Below are 11,446 nucleotides of genomic sequence, written 5' to 3'. Positions count from 1 at the left end.
AATGAAAACTCTTACAATATTCTATGATTACATTTCTCTAAAACAGGCTATAGATTATATGTGCACCACCAATGCAGAACAGTAGGCTAAATTATGAGGGGAAAATGGCCCAAATTATTAGGATGAGGCACATAGGCTATTATCAGCTATTACTTTCTTAGCTAAAGTATACATATCTCCCTGGCATATTACATAATTTATGCAGCAGGATACAAGACATTTTTGGATTCACCTTGTTGAACCTTGGTGGTCCTTTGTGGGCAGATTTTGTCATCAAACTTTGTCATCAAAGTCTGGCATCTCTGGATTTATGGTGCTTTCAAGACAACTGGGAACTCGAATCGTGATGACGTCAGTAATCTCAGGTCGGATCTCTAGAAAGAAGCCCGAGTTCCCAGGGTGGTGGGGGGGGGGGGCAGAAGTCATGCAGGATTGACCGCATGGCCAATGTTGAATGTTTATTCTTTTAAGCTTGGAAAAGAGACCCTTAAACCCAGACCTGGACCACACACCCACTTCACTGAATAGCAGGCTAGTGATTGCTTTGCAATGTTTGCGTTTAGCCACTGATTCCTTCCAAACCACTCATTGTTGAATTTACGATTTCCAACTTGTTGTATAATGTTTATGTCCAATCGTCGATGAGCAACGATACATTTTATTTATAATTTCTCTTCATTATTTCTCTTCATATGACAAGGATTGAAAAGGATTTGCCAGTAGTTTGTCAACTGGATTCATGTAGATGACTGTTAGCTGGCTAGCTAAGATTTTGAAAGTATGATGACATATTCAGTCCAATCAAAGCTACTGGAGATATATAACTTGATTTGACGTCATCTTATTTGTGGACATTGACCTTGAGCCTTCTTGGACACGTACTTCTAATGTAACTCTATGGCAGCACCCAAGGTGCTTGAATTTTTTTGCTCTATCTGTAGAATTTGCGGTGACATTGTGTGAGTGACAGAACACTGAGCCAATCACAGCGCAACTAGAGAACATTACCAACCCCTACGCTCCATATATTCCGCTCTCTGCCCCACCACCACAGAAATCACTGAGATAGGCTGAAACACCTGCATTTTGGAGCTGCCTTGCTCAAGAAAGCAAAAAAGAGACCAAGTTTGTATGCTGCTTTATTAACTCAATGATTTGCCCCACCTGCCCTGAATGACGGGTCGCCACTGTATACTGTCGTGGCCAAAAGTTAATTTTCACTTAGTCTGCTGCCTCAGTTTGTATGATGGCAATTTGCATATACTCCAGAATGTTATGAAGAGTGATCAGATGAATTGCAATTAATTGCAAAGTCCCTCTTTGCCATACAAATGAACTGAATCCCCAAAAAACATTTCCACTGCATTTCAGCCCTGCCACAAAAGGACCAGCTGACATCATGTCAGTGATTCTCTCGTTAACACAGGTGTGAGTGTTGATGAGGACATGGCTGGAGATCACTCTGTCATGCTGATTGAGTTCGAATAACAGACTGGAAGCTTCAAAAGGAGGGTGGTGCTTGGAATCATTGTTCTTCCTCTGTCAAATATGGTTACCTGCAAGGAAACACGTGCCATCATCATTGCTTTGCACAAAAATAACTTCACAGGCAAGGATATTGCTGCCAGTAAGATTGCACCTAAATCATCTATTTATCGGATCATCAAGAACTTCAAGGAGAGTGGTTCAATCGTTGTGAAGAAGGCTTCAGTGCGCTCAAGAAAGTCCAGCAAGCGCCAGGACCGTCTCCTAAAGTTGATTCAGCTGCGGGAGTGGGGCATCACCAGTCTACAGAACTTGCTCAGGAATGGCAGTAGGCAGGTGTGAGTGCATCTCCACGCACAGTGAGGCGAAGACTTTTGGAGGATGGCCTGGTGTCAAGAAGGGCAGCAAAGAAGCCACTTCTCTCCAGGAAAAACATCAGGGACAAACTGATATTCTGCAGAAGGTACAGGGATTGGACTGCTGAGCACTGGGGTAAAGTCATTTTCTCTGATGAATCCCCTTTCTGATTGTTTGGTGCATCTGGAAAAAAAGCTTGTCCGGAGAAAGTGAGCGCTACCATCAGTCCTGTGTCATGCCAACAGTAAAGCATCCTGAGACCATTCATGTTTGGGGTTGCTTCTCAGCCAAGGGAGTGGGCTCACTCACAATTCTGCCTAAGAACACAGCCATGAATAAAGAACGGTACCAACACATCCTCCGAGAGCAACTTCTCCCAACCATCCAGGAACAGTTTGGTGACGAACAATGCCTTTTCCAGCATGATGGAGCACCTTGCCATAAGGCAAAAGTGATAACTAAGTGGCTCAGGGAACAAAACATTGATATTTTGGGTCCATGGCCAGGAAACTCCCCAGACCTTAATCCCATTGAGAACTTGTGGTCAATCCTCAAGAGGCGGGGGAACAAACAAAAACCTACAAATTCTGACATACTCCAAGCATTGATTATGCAAGAATGGGCTGCCATCAGTCAGGATGTGGCCCAGAAGTTAATTGACAGCATGCTAGGGCGGATTGCAGAGGTCTTCAAAAAGAAGAGTCAACACTGCAAATATTGACTCTTTGCATCAACTTCATGTAATTGTCAATAAAAGCCTTTGACACGTATGAATTGCTTATAATTATACTTCAGTATTTTATAAATTAAAATCTGACAAAAATATCTAAAGACACTGAAGCAGCCAACTTTGTGGAAATTAATATTTGTGTCATTCTCAAAACCTTTGGCCACGACTGTACAGTAGTTATGCTACACAACGAGTTGCTCTGCTAGGTGGGGGAATAGAGAGGGCAGAGAGGACCTGGGCTTGCCGTGCTGCATGGCCTTTGTATTTCAAATAAAATAAAATAAAATAAAATGTTATTAGTCACATGCGCCGAATACAACAGACATTACAGTGAAATGCTTACTTACGAGCCCCTAACAAACAACGCAGTTTAAAAAAAATACGGATATGAATAAGAAATAAAAATAACAAGTAATTAAAGAGCAGCAGTAAAAAAACAATAGTGAGACTACATACAGGGAGCTAGCGGTACAGAGTCAATGTGTGGGGGCACCGATTAATTGAGGTAATATGTACATGTAGGTAGAGTTATTAAAGTGACTATGCATAGATGATAACAAAAGAGAGTAGCAGCGGTGTAAAAGAGGGGGGCGGGCAACGCAAATAGTATGGGTAGCCATTTGATTAGATGTTCAGAAGTCTTATGGCTTGGGGGTAGAAGCTGTTTAGAAGCCTCTTGGACCTAGACTTGGCGCTCCGGTACCACTAGGGTGGCTGGAGTTTTTGACAATTTTTAGTGCCTTCTTCTGATTCTGCCTGGTATAGAGGTCCTGGATGGCAGGAAGCTTGGCCCCAGGGATGCACTGGGCCGTTTGCACTACCCTCTGTAATGCCTTGCGGTCGGAGGCCGAGCAGTTGCCATACCAGGCAGTGATGCAACCAGTCAGGATGCTCTTGATGGTGCAGCTGTAGAACCTTTTGAGGATCTAAAGACCCATGCCAAATCTTTTCCTTCTCCTGAGGGGGAATAGGTTTTGTCATGCCCTCTTCACGACTATCTTGGTGTGCTTGGACCATGTTAGTTTGTTGGTGATATGGACACCAAGGAACTTGAAGCTTTCAACCTGCTCCACTGCAACCCCGTCGATGAGAATGGGGGAGTGCTCGGTCCTCTTTTTCCTTTAGTCCACAATCATCTCCTTTGTCTTGATCACATTGAGGGAGAGTTCTTGTCCTGGCACCACACGGCCAGGTTTCTGACCTCCTCCCTATAGGCTGTCTCGTCGTTGTCGGTGATCACTGTTGTGTCACCTGCAAACTTAATGATGGTGTTGGAGTTGTGCCTGGCCGTGCAGTCATGAGTGAACAGGGAGTACAGGAGGGGACGGGGCACGCACCCCTGAGGGGCCCCTGTGCTGAGGATCAGCATGGCGGATGTGTTGTTACCTACCCTTACCACCTGGGGGCGGCCAATCAGGAAGGGCACTATGGTGTTGAAAGCTGAGCAGTAGTCAATGAATAGCATTCTGACATAGGTGTTCCTTTTGTCCAGGTGGGAAAGGGCAGTGTGGAGTGCAATTGAGATTGCATCATCTGTGGATCTGTTGGGGCGGTATGCACATTTCTGGGATAATGGTGTTGATGTGACCCATGACCAGCCTTTCAAAGCACTTCATGGCTACAGACATGAGTGCTGCGGGTCGGTAGTCATTTATGCAGGTTACCTTAGTGTTCTTGGGCACAGGCAGTATGGTGGTCTGCTTAAAACGTTTTGGAATTACAGACTCGGACAGGGAGATGTTGAAAATGCCAGTGAAGACAGTTGCCAGTTGATCAGCGCATTCTCGCAGTACACATCATGGTAATCCGTCTGGCCCTGCGGCCTTGTAAATGTTGACCTGTTTAAAGGTCTTACTCACATCGGCTGCGGAAAGCGTGAGACACAGTCTTCCCGGAACAGCTGGTGCTCTCATGCATGTTTCAATGTTATTTGCCTCGAAGCGAGCATAGAAGTAGTTTAGCTTATCTGGTAGGCTCGTGTCACTGGGCAGCTCTCGGCTGTGCTTCCCTTTGTACTCTATAATGGTTTGCAAGCCCTGCAACAGAGCCGGTGTAGTACAATTCGATCTTAGTCCTGTATTGACCCTTTGCCTGTTTGATGGTTCGTCGGAGGGCATAGTGGGATTTCTTACAAGCTTCCGGGTTAGAATCCCGCTCCTTGAAAGTGGCAGCTCTAGCCTTTAGCTCAGTGCGGATGTTGCCTGTAATCCATGGCTTCTGGTTGGGGTATGTATGTACGGTCACTGTGGGGGGGACGTCATCGATGCACTTATTGATGAAGCCAATGACTAATGTGGTGTACTCCTCAATGCCATCGGAGGAATCCCAGAACATATTCCATGTCTGTGCTAGCAAAACAGTCCTGTAGCTTAGCATCTGCTTCATCTGACCACTTTGTTATTGATCTAGTCACTGGTGCGTCTTGCTTTAATTTTTGCTTGTAAGCAGGAATCAGGAGGATAGAATTAAGGTCAGATTTGCCAAATGGAGGGTGAGGGAGAGCTTTGTATGTGTCTCTGTGTGTGGAGTACAGGTGGTCCAGAGTTTTTTCCCTCTGGTTGCACATTTAACATGCTGTTAGAAATTCTGTAAAACGGATTTAAGTTTCCCTTCATTAAAGTCCCCGGCTACTAGGAGCCCCACCTCTGGGTGAGCGTTTTCTTGTTTGCTTATGGCGGAATACAGCTCATTCAATGCTGTCTTAGTGCCAGCCTCAGTCTGTGGTGGTATGTATACAGCTACGAAAAATACAGATGAAATCTCTCTCGGTAGATAGTGTGGTCTACACTTATAATGAGATTCTCTACCTCAGGTGAGAAATAGCTGGAGAATTTCTTAGATATCGTGCACCAGCTGTTATTTACAAAAATACATAGTCCACCGCCCCTCGTCTTACCAGACGCCGCCGTTCTATCCTGCTGGTACAGTGTATAACCAGCCAGCTCTATATTGATAGTATCGTCGTTCAGCCACGACTCCGTGAAGCATACGATATTACATTTATGAATGTCCCGTTGGTAGTTTAATCTTCCGCGTAGGTCATCGATTTTATTCTCCAAAGATTGCATGTTTGCTAGCGGAATGGAAGGAAGTGGGGGTTTATTCGATCGCCTTCGAATTCTCAGAAGGCAGCACGCTCTCTGGACCCTTTTTCTCCGCCTCCTCTTCACGCAAATCACGGGGATCTGGGCCTGTTCCCGAGAAAGCAGTATATCATTTGCATCGGGCTCATCAGACTCGTTAAAGGATAAAAAGGATTCTGCCAGTCCGTGGTGAGTAATCGCAGTCCTGATGTCCAGAAGATATTTTCGGTCATAAGAGACGGTAGCAGCAACATTATCTACAAAATAAGTTAAAAAATAAGTTACAAACAATGCAAATGAAGCTCTCTAAATGAAAATAGTTGAGTTTCTTATGTTGATTTTAGGAGAGGACATGCTGTGTCAGATTGTGGTTCTACCTCTCTCTCTTTCCTAGAGCTGATTTAGGTTTCAAACCAGTCTCTTCAAAGCCTAGTTGGAATATGATTTTTGAGGTCCTGCAGAGTGAAGAAGCTCTAGTGTCTTCTCCAGTGGGCACCGCTGGTATTCAATATGTAGGAGTGGTTGTAGGGCATAGGCCTGTTCTGTTTCATTCAAACACCGGGAGAAACTTGACATAAATAATTACATCTGAGACCAGCAGATGAAAAGGCACTCAGGTGATTTAGTGTCAAAAGGATAAGCCTGGTTTTAGGCAGCTACTTTTTTCCAGCTGCAAGGGAGTGACCCCTTTCATATTAAGTAATATTAAGTAATAATAGAAGCAGGTTCATGATTTAATCATCTGTAAATCAGTTTGATAGAGAGAATGCTGGTGGGAGGAGCTATAGGATGACGGGTTCATTGTAATGGCTGGAATGGAATAAATGGATCGGAGTCAAACAAATCAAACATATGGAAACCGCATGTTTGACTCGGTTCCATTTATTCCATTCCAGCCATTACAATGAGCCTGTCCTCCTATAGCTCCTCCCACCAGCATTCTCTATATCAAACTGATTTACAGAAGATTAAATCATGAACCTGCTTTACAAAAGTTAATTACACTAGGGCCTTCTTCAAATAGAATGTTCCCCTCTTGGCACCTCTCCTTATGGTGCATGCTGTGTTACTCATCTAAGAAAATGTAGAAATACAATATTGCACCTCACAGTTACACCATCACTCTCTAACTGCTTTGGTAACCATGATGTAATTAATTTGCATTACACAGTAAACACAGATACAGTACATTATTTGTAACTACACTTGACATGTTCACATATGTTATTATAAGTATTAGAAAACTGTGTAGATAAAACTACCTTCTTCCAAATACATGACTGTACAGGTCACTGAATAGCCTAGACATAGACCAAGATCAAGAAGTTGACAAAAACAATTAGTATTCTATTCATCATCATTTTACAATTGGTATTAAATTTGTTTTTATAATCACGGAAAACCAATTCAACATAATACATGCAAGAGCTAACAAAACGTAATATAGCATGAGACCAAAGGAGGACCTGAAGCAATCAATTATGAATGAAGAGAGAAATACATAATTTAGCAAGATTTAAAGCATATTTTATGTTAATCATTTTTGGTGTTGTTTTTCCTCTGGAATTCAAGCCAACTTCTTTTGCTTCAAAGACAACCATGAAAACATATTCGGGGAAGTGCAGTCAAAAACATTATTCTGTTATTTTGATGATATTTCCTCACTATGATGTCGAAATTGTAAAAATTATGATGATGTCCTATTTGTGTAAGAGCTGTTTGAAAAAATGCCTGGAATTTTTGCCTATTCAGGTGGGATGAAATGTTGGTATTTTATTAGGATCCCCATTAGCTGTTGAGAAAGCAGCAGCTACTTTTCCCGGGGTCAACACAAAACATGAAACATGACATATTACAGCACATTAATTGACAGGAACATCTCAAGGACAGAACTAAATAAATAAAATAAAATGGAACACATAGCCTACATATCAACACATACACACAAAATATCTGGGTCAAATATGGGAAAGGCGTTGTGACGTGATGTGTGTAGCCTTACCTGTTTTTTTTTTACCAGGTTTGCTATTAATTTGAGCAATATGAGATGGAAGGGAGTTCCATGCAATAATGGCTCTATATAATACTGTACGGGTTTTAAAATTTGTTCCGGATTTGGGGACTGTGAAAAGACCTCCCTGACAATGGCCCTTCTCCCCCGATTGCTCAGTTTGGCCAGCCGGCCAGCTCTAGGAAGAGTCTTGGTGGATCCAAACATCTTCCATTTAAGAATGATGGAGGCCACTGTGTTCTTGGGGACCTTCAATGCTGCATACATTTTTTGGTTCCCTTCCCTAGATCTGTGCCTTGACACAATCCTGTCTCGGAGCTCTACAGACAATTCATTCGACTTCATGGCTTGGTTTTTGCTCTGACATGCACTGTCAACTGTGGGACCTTGTATAGACAGGTCTGTGCCTTTCCAAATCATGTCAGTTGAATATACCACAGACGGACTCCAATCAAGTTGTAGAAACATCTCAAGGATGATCAATCGAAACAGGATTGAGCTCAATTTCAAAATTATATATATATTATTTTTTATTTAACCAGGTAGGCCAGTTGAGAACAAGTTCTCATTTACATTTGAGACCTGGCCAAGATAAAGCAAAGCAGTGTGTCACGCTCTGACCTAGGAGACCTGTGTTTTCTCTGTTTAGCTAGGTCAGGGTGTGATAGGTGGGTGGGCATTCTATGTTTTGTGTTCTATGTTTTGGCCAGGTATGGTTTCCAATCAGAGGCAGGTGTCTATCGTTGTCTCTGATTGGAAGGCAGCCTGTTTTGCCTTTGTTTTTTGTGGGTAGTTGTTTTCCGTTTAGTTGTAAGTACCTGACGGAACTGTCGGCTGTCATTTTTGTTTAATTTGTAAAGTGTTCATTTTTTGCATTAAACGACAAGATGAACATATTCCACGCTGCACCTTGGTCTACTAATTTTGACGCCTGTGACACAGTGCGACAAAAACAACACCACAGAGTTACACATGGGATAAACAAACATACAGTCAATAACACAATAGAAAAAAAACACGATAGAAAAATCTATATACAGTGTTCAAATGCAATAAATAGCCAATGTGGCGAAATAATTACAATTTAGCATTAACACTGTAGTGATAGATGTGCAGATGATGATGTGCAAGTAGCAATACTGGGGTGCAAAAAGAGCAGTGCCCCTGTGACAACAATTTTGGACCCCCTTGTGGCCCCCCTAAATGTGGAGTGTGAAATCATTTTTACATAACTGATTTTTGCTACCGTCCTTTTTTTACATCCGTTATTAGAGAGTGGCAACGCAGAACACTAATTTAACCCACACATTTTCTAGAGGGACGGCTTTAGGCGGAACACAACAGTATCGTACCACATGCATCTGCATTATGAACATGGTCTTTTGCCTGCTAATGCCTGCAATGCAGTGAAGAAAACAATATGACAACAATAACGTCTAATGTAACTGGCCCCTCTAACAGTACAACTGCTTGGCTCCCCCAGTTGAAATGGTCTAGAACCGCCACTGGGTGTTGCTATGGTGACCAGTGAGCTGAGATAAGGCAGGGCGTTACCTGGCAAAGACTTATAGATGACCTGGAGCCAGTGGGTTTGGCGACGAATATGAAGCGAGGGCCAGCCAATGGGAGCATACAGGTCTCAGTGGTGGGTAGTATATGGGGCTTTGGTAACAAAACGGATGGCACTGTGATAGACTACATCCAGTTTGCTGAGTACAGTGTTGGAGGCTATTTTGTAAATAACATCGCCGAAGTCAAGGATCGCTAAGATAGTCAGTTTTACGAGGGTATGTTTAGCAACATGAGTGAAGGAGGCTTTGTTGCGAAATAGGAAGCTGATTCTAGATTTAACTTTGGATTGGAGATGCTTAATGTGAGTCTGGAAGGAGAGTTTACAGTCTAACCAGACACCTAGGTATTTGTAGTTGTCCACATATTCTAAGTCAGAACCGTCCAGATTAGTGATGCTAGTCAGGCGGGTGGGTGCGGGCAGCGATCGGTTGAAGAGCATGCATTTAGTTTTACTAGCATGTAAGAGCAGTTGGAGGCCACGGAAGGAGTGTAGTATGGCATTGAAGCTCGTCTGGAGGTTTGTTAACACAGTGTCCAAAGAAGGGACAGAAGTATACAGAATGGTGTCATCTGCGTAGAGGTGGATCAGAGAATCACCAGCAGCAAGAGCGACATCATTGATATATACCGAAAAAGAGTCGGCCCGAGAATTGAACCCTGTGGCACCCCCATAGAGACTGCCAGAGGTCCGGAAAACAGGCCCTCCGATTTGACACACTGAACTCTGTCTGAGAAGTAGTTGGTGAACCAGGCGAGGCAGTCATTTGAGAAACCAAGGCTGTTGAGTCTGCCGATAAGAACGCGGTGAATGACAGTCGATAGATGTTATGTCTTTGTATTGCTACTTCTGTATCATCAAATTAATTATCTAAGTGAGTCTCAGAAATGGCTAATATCTGAATGCTATCTGATGTTAGCAAGTTATTGATTTTATGAACCTTATTTCTAAGGCTACATAAATATGGGCTATTTTCATCCCTTTCCTGGGTAGCGTCTCATAATACGTAAAAGAAAAAACAAAGCAAGATATAAATAAACATTCAGCAGCCCATTAATCAGTTGGTGTGTGAGCTGTGGGGTTGAAACTACAAACCCACGGGCTTGGCTCTCTCATCCCTTCCAGGCTTTTAGGAGGGAGGGTGGATAGTGAGCCTGTCATAGAGGATGTAAGCAATGCCCCCACGTGCTCTGGCAGCTTTCATGGCCGGGAAGAGATATTTTATCTTCTGGCGCACAGCTTCAGGATAGTAATTGTTGAGGAAGACAAGTTCTTGGCTCTTTCCAGAACAGCAACCTTGTCATTGAACCTCAGAATCTGATCTGATTGTTCTGACCAATGACCAGTCATCTTTTATTTGCATATGTATCCTCCTACTGTGAACGAGTAAGCGGGATAGGCTCTAGACTCTAGACGATCCTATCTGCCATTGTAAATAAACATTTGTTAAAGAGACTTAAATTAAAGAGACTGCACAGGGGCTTTAACATTTATTGAGGGATATGTTTGAGTAGACATTCAGATATGTGATCGGAATTACTTCAAAGGTAACATGTCACGGGACTGGAATGAAACATTTAGTAAACAAATTATGGACAAAATAAGATGGATTGTAATCTGCACCGGATCAATGTGCACAAGTAGGGCCAGACAATAACAATCCTTTTCACATTAAAAGCAAGCATATAGCGAAGGCTTTTTAGCTGTTTTAGTGTCATGCTGCCATCTAGTGTAAGGTAAGAAGTGATACATTCCATAAGTGGTCTACTATTGTGTCAGCTACTCTAGTGGTTTTCCCAAAAAAATTGGTTACTGTACCATCAAGTAAATTCAGGTCTGCCCAGAATACCCTTAAAGTACCCCTTCATGTGCATTTTACCAGTACGCTTATGGTCTCATGAGTCTTCTCAAGTAAACCCTGTGGATAGGCCAAGTACCAAGTCCTCTGCTATCGCAGTTATATACTACTCAGCTTGCATCCACCTTCAATCAGCATATTACTGAATGTTTTGTAAAACAGAATGACAGATTGTTATGTTATTTTACAAAACCCAACATAACAACACATTCAATTACAGTAAAGAACACAGAGATTTGAATTTTATCTATCTTTCTGCTTCTCTTACAGAATCTGTCTGACAGTGATATGACCAGGTTCAGCCTAATCCATCAACTGTGAGGAACCCTCTCTTCATACTACTCTCTCTGTC

Source organism: Salmo salar, chromosome ssa01 (assembly GCF_905237065.1).
Source record: "Salmo salar chromosome ssa01, Ssal_v3.1, whole genome shotgun sequence".
NCBI lineage: Eukaryota > Metazoa > Chordata > Actinopteri > Salmoniformes > Salmonidae > Salmo > Salmo salar.
Note: the sequence above shows the minus strand (reverse complement) of the source record.